Source organism: Triticum urartu, chromosome 3A (genome assembly GCF_056163025.1).
Source record: "Triticum urartu cultivar PI428250 chromosome 3A, HENAU_Tu73, whole genome shotgun sequence".
NCBI classification, from domain to species: Eukaryota; Viridiplantae; Streptophyta; class Magnoliopsida; order Poales; family Poaceae; genus Triticum; species Triticum urartu.
In genome coordinates this window covers 728,274,383-728,301,534 of record NC_141875.1, presented here as the reverse complement: position 1 = coordinate 728,301,534, position 27,152 = coordinate 728,274,383, and the positions used below count along the sequence as shown (strand labels likewise).

At 43.8% G+C, this 27,152-nt stretch overlaps 3 pseudogenes across 1 annotated transcript; all 3 read left to right on the top strand.

Annotated features, from left to right (window-relative positions):
- The first annotated feature begins 14,691 nt into the window (after positions 1-14,691).
- Positions 14,692-21,883, top strand: LOC147982289 (F-box/FBD/LRR-repeat protein At1g13570-like; annotated as a pseudogene). Its single transcript, XR_015599146.1, has 4 exons — positions 14,692-16,111; positions 16,483-16,748; positions 16,847-16,911; positions 19,887-21,883. The product of XR_015599146.1 is annotated as an F-box/FBD/LRR-repeat protein At1g13570-like (transcript).
- LOC147982288 (F-box/FBD/LRR-repeat protein At1g13570-like) lies at positions 21,813-24,263 on the top strand (annotated as a pseudogene).
- LOC147982287 (F-box/FBD/LRR-repeat protein At1g13570-like) lies at positions 23,988-24,981 on the top strand (annotated as a pseudogene).
- Positions 24,982-27,152: the final 2,171 nt, after the last annotated feature.

The following is a 27,152-nucleotide window of genomic DNA, read 5'->3' as shown; positions in this document are numbered from 1 at the left end:
AGTTAGTTGTGGGATTATTTATTACAGAACGAGTAAAGAGACTTGCCGGTAATGAGATTGAACTGGGTATTGAGAACCGACGATCGAATCTCGGGCAAGTAACATACCGATGACAAAGGGAACAACGTATGTTGTTATGCGGTTTGACCGATAAAGATCTTCGTAGAATATGTGGGAGCCAATATGAGCATCCAGGTTCCGCTATTGGTTATTGGCCGGAGACATCGGTCATGTCTACATAATTCTCGAACCCGTAAGTTTCAATGACGGTTATATTATGAGTTTATGTGTTTTGATGTACCGAAGGAGTTTGGAGTCCCGGATGAGATCGGGAACATGACGAGGAGTCTCGAAATGGTCGAGATGTAAAGATCGATATATTGGACGACTATATTCGGATAGCGGAAAGGTTCCGAGTGATTCAGGTATTTTCAGGAGTACCGGGGAGTTACGGGAATTCGTATTGGGCCTTAATGGGCCATATGGGAAAGGAGAGCACTAGTAGAAAAGGAGCTTTAAAACCGGTTCGTAAGGGCCTTTAGTGCCGGTTCCATAACCGGCACTAATTGGTGGGCACTAAAGCCCCCCCCCTTTAGTACCGGTTCGGCACGAACCGGCGCTAAAGTGCCACCACGTGGCGTGAGCTCGCGCCCTGGGATGGGGGACCTTTAGTACTGGTTGGTGTTACCAACCGGTACTAAAGGTTTTTTTTTGAATTTTCTTTTGAAAATTTTGGAAATTTTTTTGATTATTTTTTTCGATTTTTAATTTTTGTGAATTATTTGGTGATTTAGTCTCTAATCACCTCTCTTAACTGCACAAGTTTGGATCACTCATTCCAAATCATCTAACTTCCCAACCGGTCACTCATCCCTCTCACTACTCCAGCCCGAGCACGCTTAACTTTCGGGTTCTATTCTTCTTCGCTTCCAAGTCTGCACTTGTTGTTTTCCTGACAATAGTAAGATGCCAATCCTATTAACCCTCGGGAGTTTAGCTTGAGCATGAAGTCACACATTTCACTGTTTGAGTTTTGAAACTATTATTCTAAAAAACAGTAATTATTTAGTAACACTAATATTTCTTGAATAAGTTTGACCACAGTTTGACCATAGTTTGACCACAGTTTGACCATAGTTTGACCAGATTTGACCAAAATTCAAAAAATTGAAATAATTATTTAGTAACACTAATATTCTTGAATAATTATGTAGTAACATTAATACTTCTTGAATAAGTAGTTTGACCAGATTCAACAAAATGTTTTTACAAAAAACTTAAATTTGACCATATCTTTTTTTCCTTTTGGAATTTGAGGATTCTAAAAAAGTGCAAACATGCCATAGGCGATCTCCATCGGATGCGGATTTTCGTGCTGAATTTTTTGATATATTATACGTTTTTTTTCTGACATCGTATGCAAAAGTTATAGCCGTTTTACATTTTCCCTACACTTTTTGCAAAACATGTCCAAATTTAAGTTTTCAAATTTTCCTAACTAGTAGATGTAGTAATATAACTACCTCTCGAAGGATTTTATTTTTTGAAGTTTTTATCATTTTCTTTTGATTTTTTCAAAACTGAAATGGCGACACACGGGGGAGGGGGGGGGGTAGAGTTAGAAAATTGCCCTATAGTGCCGGTTTGTGTCACAAACCGGTACTATAGGTCAGACCCCTTTAGTACTGGTTCGTGGCACAAACCGGTACTAAAGGTTAGCCCTTTAGTACCGGTTTGTGCCACGAACCGGTACTAAAGGTGATCGTGGGGCCCCAGCCTGACGCCAGCCTGCCATCACCCCTTTAGTACCGGTTCGTGGCACGAACCGGTACTAAAGGTTCAACACGAACCGGCATTAATGCATATATAGTCGTTCGAACCGGCACTAATGGTACCATTTGTGCCGGCTCAAATTCAAACCGGCACTAATGTGCTTCACGTTTGACCCTTTTTCTACTAGTGGAGAAAGGCCTCAAAGGGTGGCCGCACCCCTCCCCATGGGCTGGTCCGAATTGGACTAGGTAGGGAGGGCGCCCCTTCCTTCCTTCTCCTTTTCCCTTCCCCTTGCTTCCCTCCTACTCCTAATACTTGGAAGGGCTCCTAGTTCTACTAGGAAAGGGGGAATCCTACTCCCGGTGGGAGTAGGACTCCCCTAGGGAGCGCCATAGAGAGGGTCGGCCCTCCCCCTCCTCCACTCCTTTATATACGGGGGCAGGGGGCACCCCAAAGACACAACAATTGATCTCTTGATCTCTTAGCCGTGTGCGGTGCCCCCCTCCACCATAGTCCACCTCGATAATACTATAGCGGTGCTTAGGCGAAGCCCTGCATCGGTAGAACATCAACATCGTCACCACGCCGTCATGCTGACGAAACTCTCCCTCAACACTCGGCTGGATTGGAGTTCGAGGGACGTCATCGGGCTGAACGTGTGCTGAACTCGGAGGTGTCGTACGTTCGGTACTTGATCGGTCGAATCGTGAAGACGTATGACTACATCAACCGTGTTGTGCTAACGCTTCCGCTTTCGGTCTACAAGGGTACGTAGACAACACTCTCCCCTCTTGTTGCTATGCATCACCATGATCTTGCGTGTGCGTAGGAATTTTTTTGAAATTACTACGTTCCCCAACAGTGGCATCCGAGCCAGGTTTTATGCGTAGATGTCATATGCACGAGTAGAACACAATTGAGTTGTTGGCGATATAAGTCATACTGCTTACTAGCATGTCATACTTTGGTTCGGCGGTATTGTTGGATGAAGCGGCCCGGACCGACATTACGCGTACGCTTATGCGAGACTGGTTCTACCGATGTGCTTTGCACACAGGTGGCTGGCGGGTGTCAGTTTCTCCAACTTTAGTTGAACCGAGTGTGCCTACGCCCGGTCCTTGCGAAGGTTAAAACAGCACCAACTTGACAAACTATTGTTGTGGTTTTGATGCGTAGGTAAGAACGGTTCTTGCTAAGCCCGTAGCAGCCACGTAAAACTTGCGACAACAAAGTAGAGGACGTCTAACTTGTTTTTGCAGGGCATGTTGTGATGTGATGTGGTCAAGACATGATGAGATATAAGTTGTTGTATGAGATGATCATGTTTTTCTTGAAGTTATCGGCAACTGGCAAAAGCCTTATGGTTGTCTCTCTATTGCATAAGATGCAAGCGCCAAATAATTGCTTTACTTTATCGCTATGCGATAGCAATAGTTGCAAGAGCAATAGTTGTCGAGACGACCATGTGACGAGACATTGATATAGATCAAGATGATGGAGATCATGGTGTCATGCCGGTGACGATGGAGATCATGACGATGCTTTGGAGATGGAGATCAAAGACACAAGATGATGATGGCCATATCATGTCACATATTAGAATTGCATGTGATGTTTATCTTTTATACATCTTATTTTGCTTAGTTCGGCGGTAGCATTATAAGATGATCTCTCACTAAATTTCAAGATAAAAGTGTTCTCCCTAAGTATGCACCGTTGCCAAAGTTCGTCGTGCCCAGACACCACGTGCTGATCGGGTGTGATAAGCTCTACGTCCATCTACAACGGGTGCAAGCCAGTTTTGCACACGCAGAATACTCAGGTTAAACTTGACGATCCTAGCATATGCATATATGGCCTCGGAACACTGAGACCGAAAGGTCGAGCGTGAATCATATAGTAGATATGATCAACATAGTGATGTTCACCATTGAAAGATACTCCATTTCACGTGATGATCGGTTATGGTGTAGTTGATTTGGATCACGTGATCACTTAGATGATTAGAGGGATGTCTATCTAAGTGGGAGTTCTTAAGTAATATGATTTATTGAACTTTAATTTATCATGAACTTAGTCCTGGTAGTATTAGCATATCTATGTTGTAGATCAATGGCTCGTGATGTTGCTCCCCGTTTAATTTTTATATGTTCCTAGAGAAAACTAAGTTGAAAAATGTTAGTAGCAATGATGCGGATTGGATCCGTGATCTGACGATTATCCTCATTGATGCACAGAAGAATTATGTCCTTGATGCACCGCTAGGTGACAGACCTATTGCAGGAGCAGATGCAGACGTTCTGAACGTTTGGCTAGCTCAATATGATGACTACTTGATAGTTTAGCGCACCATGCTTAACGGCTTAGAATTGGGACTTCAAAGACGTTTTGAACGTCATGGGACATATGAGATGTTCCTGGAGTTGAAGTTAATATTTGAAACAAATACCCAAGTTGAGAGATATGAAGTCTCCAACAAGTTCTATAGCTAAAAGATGGAGGAGAATAGCTCAAGAAGTGAATATGTGCTCAGATTGTCTGGGTACTACAATGGCTTGAATCAAGTGGGAGTTAATCTTCCAGATAAAATAGTGATTGATAGAATTCTCTAGTCACCATCACCAAGTTAGTAGAACTTCGTGATGAACTATTGTATGCAAGGGATGACGAAAACGATTCCCGAGCTTTTCATGATGATGAAATCAACGAAGGTAGAAATCAAGAAAAGCAGTAAGTGTTGATGGTTGCAAGACCACTAGTTTCAAGAAAAGGGTAAAGGGAAGAAGGGGAACTTCAAGAAGAACGGAAATCAAGTTGCTACTCAATTGAAGAAGCACAAGTCTGTACCTAAGCCTGAGACTAAGTGCTTCTACTGCAAAGGGACTGGTCACTGCAAGCGGAACTGCCCCAAGTATTTGGCGGATAAGAAAGGATGGCAAAGTGAAGAAAGGTATATTTGATATACAGATTATTGGTGTGTATTTTACTAGTGTTCGTAGCAACCCCTTGGTATTTGATACTGGTTCAGTTGCTAAGAATAGTAACTCGAAACGGGAGTTGCAGAATGAACAGAGACTAGTCAAGGGTGAAGTGATGATGTGTGTTGGAAGTGGTTCCAAGATTGATATGATCATCATCACACACTCCCTATACTTTCGGGATTAGTGTTGAACCTAAATAAATGTTATTTGGTATTTGCGTTGAGCATGAATATGATTTGATCATGTTTATTGCAATAAGGTTATTCATTTAAGTTATAAAATAATTGTTGTTCTGTTTACATGAATAAAACCTTCTATGGTTATACACCCAATGAAAATGGTTCATTGGATCTCGATCGTAGTGATACACATATTCATAATATTGAAGCCAAAAGATGCAAAGTTAATAATGATAGTGCAACTTATTTGTGGCACTGCCGTTTAGGTCATATTGGTGTAAAGCACATGAAGAAACTCCATGCTAATGGGCTTTTGGAATCACTTGATTATGAATCAGTTGATGTTTGCGAACCATGCCTCATGGGCAAGATGACTAAGACTCCGTTCTTCGGAACAATGGAGCGAGCAACAGATTTGTTGGAAATCATACATACTGATGTATGTGGTCCGATGAATATTGAGGCTCGCAGCAGGTATCATTATTTTCTAATCTTCACAGATGATTTGAGCAGATATTAGTATATCTACTTGATGAAACACATGTCTGAAACATTTGAAAAGTTCAAAGAATTTCAGAGTGAAGTGGAGAATCATCGTAACAAAAATAAAAGTTTCTACGATATGATCGTAGAAGTAAAATATTGGAGTTACGAGTTTGGCCTTTAGTTAAAACAATGTGAAATAGTTCCACTACTCACGCCACCTGGAACACCACAGTGTAATGGTGTGTCCGAACGTCGTAACTGTACTTTATTAGATATGATGCGATCTATGATGTCTCTTACCAATTTACCACTATTGTTTTGGGGTTATGCATTAGAGACAGCTACATTCACGTTAAATAGGGCACCATCTAAATCCGTTGAGACGACACTGTATGAACTATGGTTTGGCAAGAAACCTAAGCCGTCGTTTCTTAAAATTTGAGGTTGCAATGCTTATGTGAAAAAGTTTCAACCTGACAATCTCAAACCCAAATCGAAGAAGTGCGTCTTCATAGGATACCCAAAAGAAAATGTTGGGTACACCTTCTATCACAGATCCGAAGGTAAGATATTCATTGCTGAGAATGGATCCTTTCTAGAGAAGGAGTTTCTCTCGAAAGAAGTGAGTGGGAGGAAAGTAGAACTTGATGAGGTAATTGTACCTGCTCCCTTATTGGAAATTAGTTCATCACAGAGATCTGTTCCTGTGACTACTACACCAATTAGTGAGGAAGCTAATGATGATGATCATGTAACTTCAGATCAAGTTACTACCGAACCTCGTAGGTAAACCAGAGTGAGATCTGCACCAGAGTGATACGGTAATCCTATTCTGGAGGTCATGTTACTTGACCATGACGAACCTACGAACTATGAGGAAGCGATGATGAGCCCAGATTCCGCGAAATGGCTTGAGGCCATGAAATCTGAGATGAGATCCATGTATAAAAACAAAGTATGGACTTTGATTGACTTGCCCAAAGATCGGCGAGCCATTGAGATTAAATGGATCTTCAAGAGGAAGACGGACGCTGATAGTAGTGTTACTATCTACAAAGCTAGAATTGTCGCAAAAAGGTTTTTCGACAAGTTCAAGGTGTTGACTACGATGAGAGTTTCTCACTCGTATCTATGCTTAAGTCTGTCCGAATTATGTTAGCAATTGCCACATTTTATGAAATCTGTCAAATGGATAAACAAAACTACATTCCTTAATGGATTTATTAAAGAAGAGTTGTATATGATGCAACAAGAAAGTTTTGTCAATCCTAAAGGTCCTAACAAATATGCAAGCTCTAGCGATCCATCTATGGACTGGTGCAAGCATCTCGGAGTTGGAATATACGCTTTGATAAGTTGATCAAAGCATATAGTTTTATATAGACTTGCAGTGAAGCCTGTATTTACAAGAAAGTGAGTGGGAGCACTACAACATTTCTGATAAGTATATGTGAATGACATATTGTTGATCGGAGATAATGTAGAATTATTTTGCAAAGCATAAAGGAGTGTTTGAAAGGAGTTTTTCATAGAAAGACCTCGGTGAAGCTGCTTACGTATTGAGCATCAATATCTATAGAGATAGATCACGACGCTTGATAAGTTTTTCAATGAGTACATACCTTGACAAGATTTTGAAGTAGTTCAAAATGGAACAGTAAATAGAAAGAGTTCTTGCCTGTGTTACAAGGTGTCAAACCGAGTAAGACTCAAAGCCCGACCACAGTAGAAGATAGAAAGAGAATGAAAGTCATTCCCTATGCCTTGGCCATAGGTTCTATAAAATATGCCATGCTGTGTACCAGATCTATTGTATACCCTACACTGTTTTTGGAAAGGGAGTATAATAGTGATCTAGGAGTAGATCACTGGACAACGGTCAAAATTATCCTTACTGGAATAAGGATATGTTTCTCGATTATGGAGGTGACAAAAAAGGTTCGTCATAAAGGGTTACGTCGATACAAATTTTGACACTGGTCCAGATGACTCTAAATCTCAATCTGGATACATATTGAAAGTGGAAGCAATTAGCTAGAATAGCTCCGTGCAGAGCATTGTTGACATAGAATTAGCAAAATACTTACGGATCTGAATGTGGCAGACCCGTTGACTAAACTTCTCTCACAAGCAAAACATGATCACACCTTAGTACTCTTTGGGTGTTAATCACATAGCGATGTGAACTAGATTATTGACTCTAGTAAACCCTTTGGGTGTTGGTCACATGTCGATGTGAACTATGGGTGTTAATCACATGGTGATGTGAACTATTGGTATTAAATCACATGGCGATGTGAACTAGATTATTGACTCTAGTGCAAGTGGGAGACTGAAGGAAATATGCCCTAGAGGCAATAATAAAGTTATTATTTATTTCCTTATATCATGATAAATGTTTATTATTCGTGCTAGAATTGTATTAACCGGAAACATAATACATGTGTGAATACATAGACAAACAGAGTGTCTCTAGTATGCCTCTACTTGACTAGCTCGTTGATCAAAGATGGTTATGTTTCCTAACCATAGACATGAGTTGTCATTTGATTAAAGGGATCACATCATTAGGAGAATGATGTGATTGACTTGACCCATTCCGTCAGCTTAGCACTCGATCGTTTAGTATGTTAATATTGCTTTCTTCATGACTTATACATGTTCCTATGACTATTAGATTATGCAACTCCCATTTACCGGAGGAACACTTTGTGTGCTACCAAACGTCACAACGTAACTGGGTGATTATATAGGTGCTCTACAGGTGTCTCCAAAGGTACTTGTTGGATTGGCGTATTTTGAGATTAGGATTTGTCACTCCGATTGTCGGAGAGGTATCTCTAGGCCCACTCAGTAATGCACATCACTATAAGCCTTGCAAGCATTGCAACTAATGAGTTAGTTGCGGGATTATGTATTACAAAATGAGTAAAGAGACTTGCCGGTAACGAGATTGAACTAGGTATTGAGATACCGACGATCGAATCTCGGGCAAGTAACATACCGATGACAAAGGGAACAACGTATGTTGTTATGCGGTTTGACCGATAAAGATCTTCGTAGAATATGTGGGAGCCAATATGAGCATCCAGGTTCCGCTATTGGTTATTGGCCGGAGACGTGTCTCGGTGATGTCTACATAGTTCTCGAACCCGTAGGGTCCACACGCTTTCGAGGACGGTTATATTATGAGTTTATGTGTTTTGATGTACCGAAGGATTTATGAGTCCCGGATGATATCGGGGACATTACGAGGAGTCTCGAAATGGTCGAGACATAAAGATCGACATGTTGGACGACTATATTCGGACATCGGAAAGGTTCTGAGTGATTCGGGTATTTTCGGGAGTACCGGGGAGTTACGGGAATACGTATTGGGCCTTAATGGGCCATACGGGAAAGTAGAGAAAGGCCTTAAAGGGTGGCCGCACCCCTTCCCATGGGCTGGTACGAATTGGACTAGGGAGGGAGGGCGCCCCCTTCCTTCCTTCTCCTTTTCCCTTCCCTTTCCTTCCCTCCTACTCCTACTACTTGGAAGGGCTCCTAGTTCTACTAGGAAAGGGGGAATCCTAGTCCCGGTGGGAGTAAGACACCCCTAGGGCGCGCCATAGAGAGGGCCGGCCCTCCCCCTCCTCCACTCCTTTATATACGGGGGCAGGGGGCACCCCAAAGACACAACAATTGATCTCTTGATCTCTTAGCCGTGTGCGGTGCCCCCTCCACCATAGTCCACCTCGATAATACTGTAGCGGTGCTTAGGCGAAGCCCTGCGTCAGTAGAACATCAACATCGTCACCACGCCGTCATGCTGACGAAACTCTCCCTCAACACTCGGCTGGATCGGAGTTCGAGGGACGTCATCGGGCTGGACGTGTGCTGAACTCGAAGGTGCCGTACGTTCGGTACTTGATCGGTCGGATCGTGAAGACGTACGACTACATCAACCGCGTTGTGCTAACGCTTCCGCTTTCGGTCTATGTGGGTACGTAGACAACACTCTCCCCTCTCGTTGCTATGCATCACCATGATCTTGCGTGTGCGTAGGAATTTTTTTGAAATTACTACGTTCCCCAACAAGAACCACCATGGCTTTCCTGTCCTCCTTTGTCTCGACCAGGTCGTCCTCCATGGGAACTCAGAGGCTTGCCACATGGACGTTGCACTCCATGATCAACGCCGATTCGCTATAGTTCGAGCATGTGAGCATCGGGAAAGTGATGTGCGTGCTACCACTGACTGCGGTCTCATGCACAATCTCCCTAACCGCGACCTCACCGCAATGGAGGCGCCTGCACCGGCTTCGCTCTCACCGCTCCTTCGAAGGCGGCGACCGGGAGCCGTCCTGCGGTGGTTGCGACTGGGAACCACCCGAGATGATGCGCTGCTACTTTCCTTGTGCACCTGTCATTGCTACTGCAACCCGGAGCTCTGATGCCAATTCTCAGTCAAAACTACAGAGTAGCTTGATACCAAGGATCCGACGAAGGTGAGGTAGAGATAAACTACATAGATTACCGGCTATGTGGTAGTACTACTTGTGCTGATGCACACTACGCACACACACTTGGCCTCAAGTGTGAGCAGCACTAGTGTGTGTGCAAGACGTCAAGTGTGAGCAGCACAGTTGTGTGTGCGTAGTGTGCATGAGCACAAGTAGTACTAACACAGAGCCGGTACTCTCTGTAGTTTCGCTCTTCCTCACCTTTGTCCGATCCTCGGTACCCAGCTACTCTGTAGTTTGGGCTGATAGGAAACACGGCAGACTTGTTTCTCTAAACTCTTGTCTCTTGGTTGTAGCTTATTTTTGTTTTTCAATGAACAAGAAACTTACTTAGTGAACCACTTAAAATTTTTATTGTATTTTTAGTAATATGCTGTAGAATCCATGCTACTTAGGCTCCATCTTTTGGAAATGAGTTAATTCTATTTTTACCCCCATGATTCACCCTTTTGACATATTTGACCCACTATTGAGAAAATCCTCAATTTATACCCCTGTTTATCACCTTTGTGCCACACTTTATCCCCTTGTGACAGAATTGACCCCCAATTTGGTGCTGATTTGGCATGCCATGTAGGCGGTTCAGTACGGCCATGCTCCGATGCCAATACCGTCTGTTATGGTCGCTCAGGTTCAGTACTTCATTAAAATCACCGAATGCAATCCATGGCAAGTTGCTTGTAGCAGCAAGACCCTTAATAGTATCCCATGTTTTGTACCTTTCTGGAATTTGTGCCTCACCATAAAAAAGAGTTACATGCCACGGATCAGGACCAACACCATCTATCTTAGCAGGTAAGTGGTACTGGGAATAATTTAGAAGTTCAAACTTTTACTGAATCTAATATCTAAAGTGACAATCTGTTAGAATTAATGTTTTCCTTGCTAGCATGTTGATATGGTAAGAAAATTAGTTAATTATCGATTGGAACTTATTATAGTGCATAGTATGCCAGGCATAATTGTTTTCCAAACTAGGACACTCGTGACTGAGTAACCATGACTATAAGCTATTCCATTCTGATCATGCTTATATTTAAAGTTGGAATAATCAAGCTATTCAGTCTACCAAGACCACTAGTCGAGTTCAATTCTGTTAATAGAAACATGCCGGCCGGACTTGTTTCCTTAAGTTCCCATCTTTTGGATGTTGCTTATTTTATATTTTTCCATGAACAAGCAACTTACACAGTCCACAATTTAATTTTTGCATGTAGTGATATGTGGTAGAAACCATGCTAATTTAGGCTCCCCATATTTTTGAAATACTACAACCGTTTAATCTGGATTCTGAAGCAATGAGTGCCTGCAAAAAGGCTAGGGCAGAAGCAACATCTGTTGTGAGTTGAATGAGTACGTACAAAAAGGCCAGGGGGAAGCTACATCTGTTGTGACTTCAGACAGACTGAGCCGTCTACCTCCTAAGATAAAGGGCAATGTCCTGTCCCGTTTGAATTTCAGAGAAGCGGTTAGGACTAGCACTTTATCAAGTACTAGGAGGGATGCATGTAAAAATACCAAAAATCTCTTTGCGAGATAAAAATTTGATGCGAACCAGGTTCGTTACGTTGCTCGACATGGTGCTAGCACTCCACAAGGGAATCATAGAAGAGTTTGATATATCACGTAACAAAAGTTACCATGATGAGTTCGCTAGGTGGATGCTCATGCTGCCAAGGAGATCACCAAGGTCAGTTATAATCAAGTTGAACTCAGGTCCAACGTATAAGATTTCCTCATGCCTCTTTTCTATCGGTGATTCGAGGTTTCTGCAACTGGAAAACTCCATCATCAGCTCGCCCCGGGCATTCCAAGGTTTCAAGAGCCTAACTTACCTTAGCCTAAACAATTTCTCATCCACTGACAGGGATATCCAAAGTCTGATATCAGTCTGCCCTGCACTGACTGATTTGATATTAACTTCTTTTGAGGGCATCAACCATTCAAGCCTCAAGTGTGAGCAGCACTAGTGTGTGTGTGTGCGCGCGCGCGCGTAGTATGCATGAGCACAAGTAGTACTAACACACATCCGGTACTCTCAGTAGTTTAGCTCTTCCTCACATTGGTCCGATCCTCGGTACCCAGCTACTGGGTAGTTTGGGCTGGCAGGAAACATGCCAGACTTGTTTCCCTAAACTCCAATCTCTCAGTTGTAGCTTATTTTTGTTTTTCTACTAAGAACAAACAACTTGCTTAGCAAAACATTAAGAATTTTCCTTCATTGTATTTTTAGTAATATGCGGTAGAATCCATCCTACTTACGCTCCATCTTTTGGAAATGTGTAAATTCCATTTTTACCCCCATGATTCATCCATTTGACAGATTTAACCCATTTTGAGAAAATCCTCAATTTATACCCCTGTTTATCACGTTTGTGCCACATTTTTTCCCTTTGTGATAGAATTGACCCCCAATTTGGCGTTGATTTGGCATGCCATATAGGCGGTTCAGTATCGTCACGCCTCGAAGCCAATACCGTTATGATCGCTCAGGTTCAGTACTTCATTAAAATCACCGACTGTAATCCAGGGCAAGTTGCTTGTAGCAGTAAGACCCTTAATAGTATCCCACGTTTTCTACCTTTCTGGAATTTGTGCCTCACCATAAAGAAGACTTACACGCCACGGAACAGGACCAACCAGAGGCGGAGGCAGGGGGGTGCGAGCAGGGGTCAGACACCCCCCATGGCTTCGCCCCCCCTGTGAGTTTCCGTTACCAGGTACTAGTACACATCAGTACGAATATGTAAAGTGCAGACCACTTGTAGACCTATGTTGAAAGCTAATGGCCTAGCAGGACACCTTTCCAGCCCAAAGCCCAACGTGAGAAAGCATCGCTAGTTGTACACATCAGAAAGAAAAGAATTACGTGCATCCGTAATATCAGGCAGTCAGTTTCCTATCTACCCTGTAATTTCGTTTGTGGGCATCGTGGCTTCTAGGTCTGCTGGCACCGTAAGCCCCTACGCCGCCGTCTCTCGACTCTCGCTGCTTCCACCGCCGTCTCTCAGCTCTCTCTGCTTCCGCCGCTGCGTCACAGGGTAGAGGGCACTCCACTGTCCACTCCGGCGACAGAGTCCACGATGGAGACCATGCCGGTTTGTGTGCTGCACCGGCATCACGCACCACAAGATCTGTTTCAATGAACCAAGTTACATCACTGGCAAATAATAATCTTTTTGAATTAATACAATTCCGTTGAAGGCAGTGGTTTAATTTACTAATTAGATACAGTAGAATTACAATTTAAGAATCTAATTCTACTGCTCGTTTATTTCAATCACTGAAGGATGAAGAGAGAATACAACTAAAACATATTCGGTTTTCAAGCCCGTTGCTTCTAGCTCAGACTGTCATGGCAAATGCAAATCTTTCTACATGATAATTCGAACCCAAGTCCAGTTGATGTGCAACTCACGGATATGTAGTTTTCTTTTATATATTTCTCCCTCCGCCCCAAAATAAATGTCTCAACTTTACTGGGACGAAGAGAGTACTGGACGTATGTTGCAATATAATGAAGTTACATTTTTGAGACTATATTATTGTGTTGTGTCTCTCGAACAATTATTATCTTCCTCGCCCCCCTCATGTCTGTATCCTGGCTCCGCCCCTGGGACCAACACCATCTATCTTAGCAGCTAAGGGATATTGGGATAATTTAAATGTTCGAACTTTATTGAATTGTTCCAAAAGTGACCAACTCCACCTGTCCTACGGGACCTACTAACTACAAAAATACAATCAAAACCCAAAGATGGCAGGCGATTCAATCATTCAGTCGGACTAGCCTACCCACCTCCCTACTCATACATGGCCAAATGGCCCAGTCTCTCCTCAAGCCCAATTCTGAACTCACTACAAAATTGGAACACTATCCCTCAAAAGGAAAAAAAAGAGGTAATTGGAACCTTAACCACGACACGGCATCAGTGTCCGGCGGAGTTCCTGCAGAGGCATCTGGCCTGGCATCGTGGCGGCGTCCTCGCCCCTCTTTCCTCAATGCTCCATCTTGGCAGCAGACCGTGATTGGCAACGTCCAAGACCCCACCAAGAGGGCGTTGTCACCTCCTCGCATTATTCGGTGCTCCTGCAGTAATTGAGCGCACGCGTTGTTGAGCCACATCGAACACCAACAAGCTGCATAGGAGTAAGTTGATTTGGCTTCCTATTTCAGGACTCGAAAAATTTCAAGTTTTTTATCAGTTGTATGAATCTATGCCCAATCACGTGCTACATCTGTTGTGCAATTAGTTCTACTACGTATGGTGCTACTTGTTTAGATTTGTTGCTTAACTTAATCGAGTTCACTACTACTATATTATTTACACTGTTTTTTCTATTCTCTAACATCTAAAGTGATAATCTCATAGAATCAATCTTATCCTTGCAGGCTGTTGGCAATAAGCCATGCTTGTGCCCGTCCGGTGGTGACCGGCGTCGACGCGACAGTTCTGGTCCATGATGGGCACGGGGTGTGTGCCGGCTTGAGTCCATGCTCGCGTTCCTGACGTGAAGGAGTTGCATGCACAGAGGCTGTTGCGATCTGTTGGAGCTCGCTACGTGGTGTGCGCGTGACTCGCGTGGGGTTAGTTAGTGCATGAATCAGATCAGCTGGATAAGGTTTTTAGCTAGTGCGTGAGTGCCGACCAAGTTAATTGAGTTAGTGGCCGGGTGTGATGGTGCATGCATGGGTTAGTGGCCGGTGTGGTGGCTCGATCATGTGAGTGCGGGTGCTGGTGTGTAGCTTGGCTATAAAAGCCCATCCGGTGTATTGATGTAAAGTGCGCCGGTTTGTTGCCACGCCACGGTGACGGTGTGTGCCGAGCCGAGGGGGAGGGGCCCAAGGAAGATGTAGTCTCCGTCGGAACTGTGGTACGCGCCCGGTCGATGTGAGAGTTCTTCCGGGGTTGTGCTGCGTGTGTGCGTGTGTACCTCCATGTATATGTGTTTGAGGAAATTGAGATGAATAGATGCCAACATACAGGCCGTTCTTCGGCCGGGGCGTTCATCGCTGGAAGTGTGATTTGTTCATCGTCTTCTACCTCCGTCCGGCGTTGATCGTCGGAGGGCTTCTCGGCGCTCGTCGCCGTGGGTTTGTTCCAACATTTGGTATCATGAGCTGGTTCATCTTTGGTGTCGTCACCTTGCCGGAGGCGTGCTGGCGGTGGCGGCGTTCGTTGGCGGCTGCGCGGTAAAGCTCCAGGCCGTGTGTCGGCGTATGGAGGTGGCCGGTGCTGCGGCTGTCATGGCACGTGGTGGAGGTGGCAGGCGGTGATGTCGTATGTGCGGCAACCGCGGAGGCCGCCGAGGCGCTGCTTGGTGGCGCAGCGGCGCTTCACGGCGGCGTGGATGCTGTTGCGGCTGTGGCACGGCATCCGGGGAACGACGTCGACAATGGGTGTAGCGCGGTGGCCATGGTGCGGAGACCGGGCGGTGCGGCACAGGTCGTCGCGTGCAAGGGGCCGCCGGCAACGAGTACAAGACGACGACAACGGCAAGGTCATGGCTTAGGGGGTGAGGGTTGGCAATAAGCCATGCTTGTGCCCGTCCGGTGGTGACCGGCGTCGACGCGACAGTTCTAGTCCATGATGGGCACGGGGTGTGTGCCGGCGTGAGTCCATGCTCGCATTCCTGACGTGAAGGAGTTGCATGCACAGAGGCTGTTGCGATCTGTTGGAGCTAGCTACGTGGTGTGCGCGTGACTTGCGTGGGGTTAGTTAGTGCATGAATCAGATCAGCTGGATAAGGTTGTTAGCAAGTGCGTGAGTGCCGGCCAAGTTAATTGAGTTAGTGGCCGGGTATGATGGTGCATGCATGGGTTAGTGGCCGGTGTGGTGGCTGGGTCATGTGAGTGTGGGTGCTGGTGTGTAGCTTGGCTATAAAAGCCCATCCCGTGTATTGATGTAAAGTGCCCCGGTTTGTTGCCGCGCCACGGTGACGGTGTGTGCCGAGCCGAGGGGGAGGGGCCCAAGGAAGATGTAGTATTCGTCGGGACTGTGGTACGCGCCCGGTTGATGTGAGAGTTATTCCGAGGTTGTGCTGTGTGTGTGCGTGTGTACCTCCATGTATATGTGTTTGAGGGAGTTGTGATTTGTTCATCGTCTTCTACCTCCGTCCGGCGTTGATTGTTGGAGGGCTTCTCGACGCTCGTCGCCGTGGGTTTGTTCCAACACAGGCATGTTGATTTGGTAAGAAAATTAGTTAATTCTGGGCTGGTCCTTATTATAGTGCATAGTATGCCAGGCATAATCGTTTTCCAAACTAGGACAGTCATGACAACCATGACTATAAGCTATTGCATCCCGACCATGCTTATATTTAATTTTGAAATAATCAAGCTTTTCAGCCTACCGACACCTGTATCCGAGTTCAGTTGTCTTAATAGAAACATGCCGGCCGGACTTGTTTCCTGAAACTCCCGTCTTTTGATTGTTGCTTATTTTTTGTTTTTCCATGAACAAGCAACTTACGCAGTCCACAATTTAATTTTTGCATGTTGTGAAATGTGGTAGAATCCATGCTAATTTAGGCTCCTCATATTTTTGAAATACCAGAACAGTTTAATTGGTATTCTGAAGCATTAAGTGCCTGCAAAAAGGCCAGGGTGGAGAGTTCGATGAATACCTGCAAAAAGGCCAGGGGGAAGCTACATCTGTTGTGGCTTGAGACAGACTGAGCACTACTTCCAAAGATAAATGGCAACTTCCTGTCCCGTTCGAATATCAGAGAAGCGATTAGGACTAGCACCTTATCAAGTACTTGGAGGGATGCATGGAAAAATATGCCAAAAATATCTTTGCGAGATAGAAATTCTATGGGTACCAGGTTCGTCATGTTGGTCGATATATTGTTAGAACTCCACAAGAGAACCATAGAAGAGTTTGATATATCAGGTAACAAAATTATCATGACGAGTTCACTAGGTGGATGCTCATGCTGTCAAGGAGATCACCAAGGTCAGTTATAATCAAGTTGAACTCAGGCAAAGGTATAAGATTTCCTCATGAATCCTTTCTATGGATGATTTGAAGTTTCTGCAACTGGAAAACTGCATCATCAGCTTGCCTCGGGCATCCCAAGGTTTCAAGAGCCTAACTTACCTGAGCCTAAAAAGTTTCTCATCCACCGAGAGGGATATCCAAAGTCTTGTCTCGTTCTGCACCGCACTGACTGATTTAATATTTACTTATTTTGAGGGCATCAACCATTCAAGCCTCAAGTGTGAACAGCACTAGTGTGTGTGTGCGTAGTGTGCATGAGCACAAGTAGTACTAACACACAGCCGATACTCTCAATAGTTTAGCTCTTCCTCACCTTTGTCCGATCCTCGCTACCTAGGTACTGCATAGTTTGGGTTGACAGGAAACACGCCAGGCTTGTTACTCTAAACTCCAATCTCTCAGTTGTAGCTTATTTTTGTTTTTCAAAGAACAAACAACTTACTTAGCAAACCGTTAAGAATTTTTCTTTATTGTATTTTTAGTAATATGCGGTAGAATCCATGCTACTTAAGCTCCATCTTTTGGAAATGTGTTAATTCCATTTTTACCCCCATGATTCATCCATTTGACAGCTTTAACCCATTTGTGAGAAAACCCTCAATTTATACCCCTGTTTATCACATTTCTACCATATTTTATCGGGTCATTTGCATTTCTGTCCCTAACTCGAACCACTTAATCAGATATACCCCTAATTCAAAAGCCTGCTCAAAATTTCCCCTCCGCCGTTAGGTGCCCTTATAGAAATGCCCTTTTGCGCCATTACCATCCGGTCAAACCGTCCTGAAAAAAATAGAAAAAAAATCTAAAAAATGTAAAATTTTGTGAGATCAAAGATACTCATGTGCCCAAGCTGTGTGCAAATTTTCATGCTATTTGGACATTCCAGGAGCTCGTGGCGAGGAGAAACAGTTAATCTGCACGCTTGTGAACAATAAATTTAAAATAAAATAGCAAAAAAATTAAAAAAATATATGAATTTTTTTGGCATAAAAGTGGCTTGGGTGCACACGGTGCTTGCAAGTTTTTGTGATCAAATGACATGTGAGGACCTCTAGCAAGAAAAAACAAAATAGTCATTTTTCCCAAGTTTTTCCCGAGCCAAATTTTGTTTTTTTTTCCACAAGCCCCTCCAATGTCCAAACACAACAAAAATTTGCACGCAGCTTGCAGACCCGAGCCTTTTTTATGCCAAAAAATTTCATATTTTTTTGAATTTTCTTACTATTTTTTTGAATTTACTGTTCACAGGCTTACATATTTATTGTTTTTCCTCTGACACGAGCTCTTGGAATGTACGAACAGCACGAAACTTTGCACGCACCTTGCGAACCTGAGTATCTTTGATCCCACAAATTTTCGGATTTTTTAGAATTTTTTTGCTATTTTTTTCAGGATGGTCAAAGCCCTTTGACCTGCTTTGACCGGACGGTAACGGCACAGAAGGGTATTTCTGTAAATGCACCTAATGACGGAGGGGCAAATTTGAGCAGGCTTTGAAATTAGGGGTAAATCTGAGAGTGGGCGCAAATTAGGGGTATAGATGTAAATGTCCCTATTTTATCCCCTTGTGACAGAATTGACCCCCAATTTGGCGTTGATTTGGCATGCCACATAGGCGGTTCAGTCTCGTCATGCTTCAATGCAAAATACCATTATGATCGCTCAGGTTCAGTACTTCATTAAAATCACTGAGTGCAATCCCGGGCAAGCTGCTTGTAGTAGAAAGACCCGTAATAGTATCAGACGTTTTCTACCTTTCCAGAATTTCTGCCTCACCATAAAGAAGAGTTACACGATACGGATCAGGACCAACACCATCTATCCTAGCAGCTAAGGGATACTTGGAATAATTGAAAAGTTTGAACTTTATTGAATTGTTCCAAAAGAGACCAAGTCCACCCGTCCTACCGGACCTACTAACTGCAAAACCCAAAGATGGCAGACGATTCAAGCATTCAGTCGGACTAGCCTACCCCCCTCCCTACTCATACATGGCCAAGTGGCCCGGTCTCTCCTCAAGCCCAATTCTGAACTAACTAAAAAATTGGAACCCTATCCATCAAAAGGAAAAAAAGAGGTAATTGGAACCTTAACCACGACACGTCATCAGGGTCCTGCGGAGTTCCTGCAGAGGCATCTAGCCTGGCGTCGCGGCGGCGTCCTCGCCCCTCTGTCCTCAACGCAACATCTTGGCGGCAGACCGTGATTGGCGACGTCCAAGCGGGCGTCGTCGTCTCCTCATATTATTCGGTGCTCCTGCGGTAATTGAGCGCAAGCGTCGTCGAGCCACATCGAACACCAACAAGCTGCATAGGAGTAATTGATTTGGCTTCCTATTTCACGACTCGAAAAATTACAAGTTTTTATCAGTTGGATGAATCTATGCCCAATCATGTGCTACATCTGTTGTACAATTAGTTCTACTACATATGGTGCTATAGTGTTGTTCACATGCTTGTGTAGATTTGTTGGATAACTTAATCAAGTTTATTACTACTATATTATTTACACTTTTTTTTGTATTCTCTAACATCTAAAGTGACAATCTCATAGAATTAATATTTTCCTTGCAAGCATGTTGATTTGGTCAGAAAATTAGTTAATTCTCGGTTGGCCCTTATTATAGTGCATAGTATGCCAGGCATAATCGTTTTCCAAACTAGGACAGTCGTGACTAAGTAACCATGACTACAAGCTATTGCGTCCCGACCATGCTTATATTTATTGTTGGAATAACCAAGCTTTTCAGCCTACCAACACCAGTAGACGAGTTCAATTCTATTAGTAGAAACATGCCGGCCGGACTTGTTTCCTGAAACTCCCATCTTTCGGTTGTTTCTTATTTTTTGTTTTTCCATGAACAAGCAACTTACGCAGTCCACAATTTAATTTCTGCATGTTGTGATATGTGGTAGAATCCACTCTAATTTAGGCTCCCCATGTTTTTGAAATACAACAGTTTAATCTGTATTCGGAAGAAATAAATGCCTGCAAAAAGGCCAGGGTGGAGAGTTCGAGGAGTACCTGCAAAAAGGCTAGGGGAAGCTACATCTGTTGTGACTTCTGACAGACTGAGCAGTCTACTTCCAAAGATAAAGGGCAACGTCATGTCCCGTTCGATTGCCAGAGATGCGGTTAGTACTAGCACCTTATCAAGTACTTGGAGGGATGCATAGACAAATATGCCGAAAATATCTTTGTGAGATAGAAATTTTATGGGAACCAGGTTCGTCACGTTGGACGATAAGTTGTTAGCACTCCACAAGGAAACTGTAGAAGAGTTTGATATATCAGGTAACAAAAGTTACCAGGATGAGTTTGCTAGGTGGATGCCCATGCTGTCAAGGAGATCAAGTTGAACTCAGGGCCAAGGTATAATATTTCCTCATGCCTCTTTTCTATCAGTGATTTGAAGTTTTTGCAACTGGAAAACTGCATCATCAGCTTGCCCAGGGCATTCCAAGATTTCAAGAGCCTAACTTACCTGATCCTAAACAATTTCTCATCCACCGACAGGGATATCCAAAGTCTTGTCTCGTTCTGCACCGCACTGACAGATTTAATATTAACTTCTTTTCAGGGCATCAACTATTCAAGCCTCAAGTGTGAGTAGCACTAGTGTGTGTGTGCGCGTAGTGTGCACCAGCACAAGTAGTACTAACACACAGCCGGTACTCTCAGTAGTTTAGCTCTTCCACACCTTCGTCCAATCCTCGGTACCCAGCTACTGTGTAGTTTGGGCTGACAGGAAACATGTCAGACTTGTTTCCTTAAACTCCAATCTCGCAGTTGTAGCTTATTTTTTTTCTAAAAGCATAACAACTTACTTAGCAAACCATTAAGAATTTTCATTTATTGTATTTTTAGTAATATGCGGTACAATCCATGCTACTTAGGCTCCATCTTTTTGAAATGTGTTAATTCTATTTTTACCCCATGATTCATCCATTTGACATATTTAACCCATTTTTGAGAAAATCGTCAATTTTATACCCCTGTTTATCATCTTTGTGCCACATTTTATCGCCTTGTGACATAATTGACCCCCAATTTGGTGTTGATTTGGCATGCCATATAGGCGGTTCAGTATCGTCATGCTTCTATGCAAATACTGTTATGATCTCTCAAGTTCTGTACTTCATTAAAATCACTGACTGCAATCCAGGGCAAGTTGCTTGTAGCAGCAAGACCTTTAATAGTATCCCATGTTTTCTACCTTTCTGGAATTTGTGCCTCACCATAAAGAAGAGTCACACGCCACGGATCAGGACCAACACCATCTATCTTAGCAGCTAATGGATACTAGGAATAATATAAAAGTTCGAACTTTATTGAATTGTTCCAAAAGTGACCAAGTCCACCCGTCCTACCAGACCTACTAACTTCAAAACTACAATCCAAACCCAAAGATGGCAGGCGATTCAAGCATTCAGTCGGACTAGCCTAACCCCCTCCATACTGATAAATGGCCTAGTGGCCCAGACTATCCTGAAGCCCAATTATGAACTCACCACAAAATTGGAACCCTATCCCTCAAAAGGAAAAAAGATGTAATTCGAACCTTAACCACGACACGGCATCAGGGTCCGGCGGAGCTCCTGCAGAGGCATCTGGCCTGGTGTCGCGGCGGCGTCCTCGCCCCTCTATCTCAGCGCTCCTTCTTGGCGGTAGGGCTTGATTGGCAGCGTCCAAGACCCCACCAAGTCGGTGGCGTCGTCTCCTCGCATTATTCGGTGCTCCTGTAGCAATTGGGCGCAAGTGTCGTCGAGCCACATCGAACAACAACAAGTTGCATAGGAGTAAGTTGATTTTGCTTCCTATTTCACGACTCGAAAAATTTCAAGTTTTTGAAATACCACAACAGTTTAATCTGTATTCTGAAGCAATGAGTGCTTGCAAAAAGGCAAGTGCGGGGAGTTCGATGAGTACTGCAAAAAGGCCAGCGGAAAGTTACATCTGTTGTGACAGACTGAGCAGTCTACTTCCAAAGATAAAGGGCAACGTCCAGTCCCGTTCGAATGTCAGAGAAGCGGTTAGGACTAGCACCTTATCAAGTACTTGGAGGGAACTAGCTTCGTTACGTTGGTCGATATGTTGTTAGCACACCACACAAGAACCATAGAAGAGTTTGATATATCACGTAACAAAAGTTACCAAGATGAGTTCGCTATGTGGATGCTCATGTTGTCAAGGAGATCACCAAGGTCAGTTATAATCAAGTTGAACTCAGGGCCAAGATATAATATTTCCTCATGCCTCTTTTCTATCGGTGATTTGAAGTTTCTGCAATGGGAAAACTGCATCATCAGCTTGCCCCGGGCATTCCAAGTTTTCAAGAGCCTAACTTACCTGGGCCTAAACTATTTCTCATCCACCGACAGGGATATCCAAAGTCTTGTCTCGTTCTGCACTGCACTGACTGATTTATTATTAACTTCTTTTGAGGGCATCAACCATTCAAGCCTCAAGTGTGAGCAGCAATACCGTGTGTGTGTGTAGTGTGCATGAGCACAAGTAGTACTAACACACAGCCGGTCCTCTCAGTAGTTTAGCTCTTCTCACCTTCCTTCGATCGTCGGTACCCAGCTACTGTGTAGTTTGGGCTGGCAGGAAACACGACAGCCTTTTTTCTCTAAACTTTGATCTCTCAGTTGTAGCTAAATTTTGGTTTTCTAAGAACAAACAACTTACTTAGCAAACCATTTAATTTTCCTTTATTGTATTATTAGTAATATGCAGTAGAATACATGCTACTTAGGCTTCATATTGTGGAAATGTGTTAATTCCATTTTACCCCCATGATTCATCCATTTGACAGATTTAACCCATTTTTTAGAAAATCATCAATTTATACTCCTGTTTATCACCTTTGTGCCACATTTTATTCCCTTCTGACAGAATTGACCCCAATTTGGCATTGATTTGGCATGCCACATAGGGGGTTCTGTACCATCATGCTTCGATGCCAATACCGTTATGATCGCTCAGGTTCAGTACTTCATAAAAATCATCAACTGCAATCTAGGGCAAGTTGCTTGTAGAAGCAAGACCCTTAATAGCATCCCATGTTTTCTGCCTTTCTAGAATTTGTGCCTCTCCATAAAAAAGACTTACACGCCACGGATCAGGACCAACACCATCTATCTTAGCAGCTAAGGGATACTGCGAATAATTTAAAAGTTTAAACTTTATTGAATTGTTCCAAAAGAGACCAAGTCCACCCATCCTACCGGTCCTACTAACTTCTAAACTACAATCAAAACCCAAAGATGGCAGGCGATTGAAGCATTCACTCGGACTAGCCTACCCCGTCCATACTCATACATGGCCAGGTGGCCCGGTCTCTCCTCAAGCCCAATTTTGAACTCACTACAAAATTGGAACCCTATCCCTCAAAAGGAAAAAGAGGTAATCGGAACCTTAACCACGACACGGCATCAGGGTACAGCGGAGCTCCTGCAGAGGCATCTGGCCTTGCGTCGCGGCCGCATCGTCGCCCCTCTGTCCTCAGCGCTCCATCTTGGTGGCGGGCCGTGATTGGCAACATAGAGGATCCCACCAAGCGGGCAGCGTTGTCTCCTCGCATTATTCGGTGCTCCTGCAGCAATTGAGCACAAGCGTCGTCAAGCCACATCGAACACCAACAAGCTGCATGGGAGTAAATTGATTTGGCTTCCTATCTCACAACTCGAAAAATTTCAAGTTTTTTATCAGTTGTATGAATCTATGCCCAATGATGTGCTACATGGATTGTACAATTAGTTCTACTACTACATATGGTGCTATAGTGTGATGTTCCCATGCTTGTTTAGATTTGTTGCCTAACATAATCTAGTTTATTACTACTATCTTATTTACATTGTTTTTCCTATTCTCTAATATCTAAAGTGACAATCTCATAGAATTAATCTTTTCCTTGCAAGCATGTTGATTTGGTAAGAAAATTAGTTAATTCTCAGTTGGCCCTTACTATAGTGCATAGTATGCCAGGCATAATCGTCTTCCAAACTAGGACAGTCGTGACTGAGTAAGCATGACTATAAGCTATTGCATCCCGACCATGCCTGTATTTAATGTTGGAATAATCAAGCTTTTCAGCCTACCAACACCAGTAGTCAAGTTCAGTTCTGTTAATAGAAACATGCCGGACGGACTTGTTTCCTGAAACTCCCATCTTTCGTATGTTGCTTATTTTTTGTTTTTCTATGAACAAGCAACTTACACAGTCCACAATTTTATTTCTGCATGTTGTGGTATGTGGTAGAATCCACGCTAATTCAGGCTCCCCATATTTTTTAAATATCACAACAGTTAAATTTCTATTCTGAAGCAGTGAGTGCCTGCAAAAAGGCCAGGGTGGAGAGTTTGATGAGTACCTGCAAAAAGGCCAAGGGGAAGCTATATTTGTTGTGACTTCAGACAGAGTGTGCAGTCTACTTCCAAAGATAAAGGGCAACGTCCTGTCCCGTTCGAATGTCAGAGAAGCAGTTAGGACTAGCACCTTATGAAGTACTTGGAGGGATGCATGGACAAATATGCCAAAAATATCTTTGTGAGATAGAAATTTTATGGGAACCAGGTTTGTTACGTTTGTCGACATGGTGTTAGCACTCCACAAGGGAACCATAGAAGAGTTTGATATATCAGGTAACAAAAGTTACCAGGATGAGTTCCCTAGGTGCATGCTCATGCTGTCAAGTAGATCACTAAGGTCAGTTATAATCAAGTTGAACTCAGGGCCAAGGTAAAAGATTTCCTCATGCCTCTTTTCTATCGGAGATCTGAAGTTTCTGCAACTGGAAAACTGCATCATCAGCTTGCCCCGGGCATTCCAAGGTTTCAAGAGCCTACCTTATCTGAGCCTAAACAATTTCTCATCCACCGACAAGGATATCCAAAGTCTGATATCATTCTACCCCACACTGACTGATTTAATATTAACTTCTTTTGAAGGCATCAACCATTCAAGCCTCAAGTGTGAGCAACACTCTCGCGCGCGCGTGCGGGTGCGTGTGCGTGTGCGTGTGCGTGTGCGTGTGCGTGTGTGTGTGTGAGTGTGTGTGTGTGTGTGTGGGCGCGCGCGCGTGTGTGCGTAGTGTGCATGAGCACAAGTAGTACTAACACATAGCCGGTCCTCTCAGTAGTTTGGGCTAACTGGAAACATGCCACACTTGTTTCCCTAAACCGCAATCTCTCAGTTGTAGCTTATTTTTTTTTCTAAAAACAAACAACTTACTTAGCAAACCATTAAGAATTTTCCTTTATTGTATTTTTAGTAATATGCGGTAGAATCCATGCTACTTAGGCCCCACCTTTTTGAAATGTGTAATTCTATTTTTACCCCCATGATTCATCCATTTGACAGATTGAACTCATTTTTGAGAAAATCCTTAATTTATACCCCTGTTTATCACCTTTGTGCCACATTTTATCGCCTTGTGACATAATTGACCCCCAATTTGGCGTTGATTTGGCATGCCATATAGGCGGTTCAGTATCGTCATGCTTCGATGCCAATACCGTTATGATCGCTCAGGTTCTGTACTTCATTAAAATCACCGACTGCAATCCAGGGCAAGTTGCTTGTAGCAGCAAGACCCTTAATAGTATCCCACGTTTTCTACCTTTCTGGAATTTTGTGCCTCACCATAAAGAAGAGTTACACGCCGCGAATCAAGACTAATACCATCTATCTTTGCAGCTAAGGGATAGTGCGAATAATATAAAAGTTCGCACTTCATTGAATTGTTCCAAAAGTGACCAAGTCCACCCGTCTTACCGGACCTACTAACTTCAAAACTACAATCAAAACCCAAAGATGGCAGACGATTCAAGCATTCCGTCGGACTAGCCTAACCCCCTCCCTACTCATAAATGGCCAGTGGCCCAGTCTATCCTCAAGCCCAATTATGAACTCACTACAAAATTGGAACTCTATCCCTAGAAAGGAAAAAAAGATGTAATTTGAACCTTAACCACGGCACGGCATCAAGGTCCGGCGGAGCTCCTGCAGAGGCATCTGGCATGGCGTCGCGGCGGCGTCCTCGCCCCTCTATCCTCAACGCTCCTTCTTTGTCGGCAGGCCTTGATTGGCAGCGTCCAAGACCCCACCAAGTGGGCGGCGGCGTCTCCTCGCATTATTCGGTGCTCCTGTAGCAATTGGGCGCAAGCGTCGTCGAGCCACATCGAACACCAACAAGCTGCACAGGAGTAAGTTGATTTGGCTTCCTATTTCGCGACTCGAAAAATTTCATGTTTTTTATCCGTTGTATTAATCTATGCCCAATCATGTGCTACATCTGTTGTACAATTAGTTCTACCACACATTGTGCTATAGTGTTGTTCACATGCTTGTTTAGATTTGTTGCTTAACTTAATCTAGTTTATTACCACTATATTGTTTACACCATTTTTTTCTATTCTCTAGCATCTAAAGTGGCAATCTCATAGAACTAATCTTTTCACTGCAAGTATATTGATTTGCTAAGAAAGTTTGTTAATTCTCGGTTGGCCCTTATTATAGTGCATACACTAGTAGAAAACAGGGCTTTGGTCCAGGCCGGGTCAGCCCATTAGTCCCGGTTCAGTCTAGAACCGGGACCAATGTGGGCATTGGTCCCGGTTCGTGAGCCCAGGGGGCCGGCCGGGCCACGTGGGCCATTGGTCCCGGTTCATCTGGACCTTTTGGTCCCGGTTGGTGGGACGAACCGGAACCAATGGGCCTCGCTCCTGGCCCACCACCATTGGTCCCGGTTGGTGGCTTGAACCGGGACCAAAGTCTCCCCTTTAGTCCCGGCTCATGTCACCAACCGGGACCAATGAAGTGCCTATATATACCCCCTCGCGCAAGAGCAGAGCACAGTGCTCTGTTTTTTCTGGCCGAGGGAGAGAGGGCTTTGTGGTGCTCTAGCTCACCTCCTATGCACATGAGGTGTTCGATGGAATGCCCGAGCCACACTACTTAAGCTTTCTCCTCTCGAAGCTCGACCTCCAAGCTCCATTTTCCTCGAGATTTGTCTAGATTTAGTGGTCCGTCACGCCCCGTCCCCGTCTTCACCGCCGTCGATCACCCGCGCCGATCTCATCACCGACACCACCGTGGTGAGCCTCTTGTTCTTATCTTCTTTTTGAAAGGAAAAATATTCTTACTTGTATGTTTAGATAGATACTTGTATCATTTTCTTACATTTATTATTGCATCTTATATAGTGCGATGGTTTTGGTA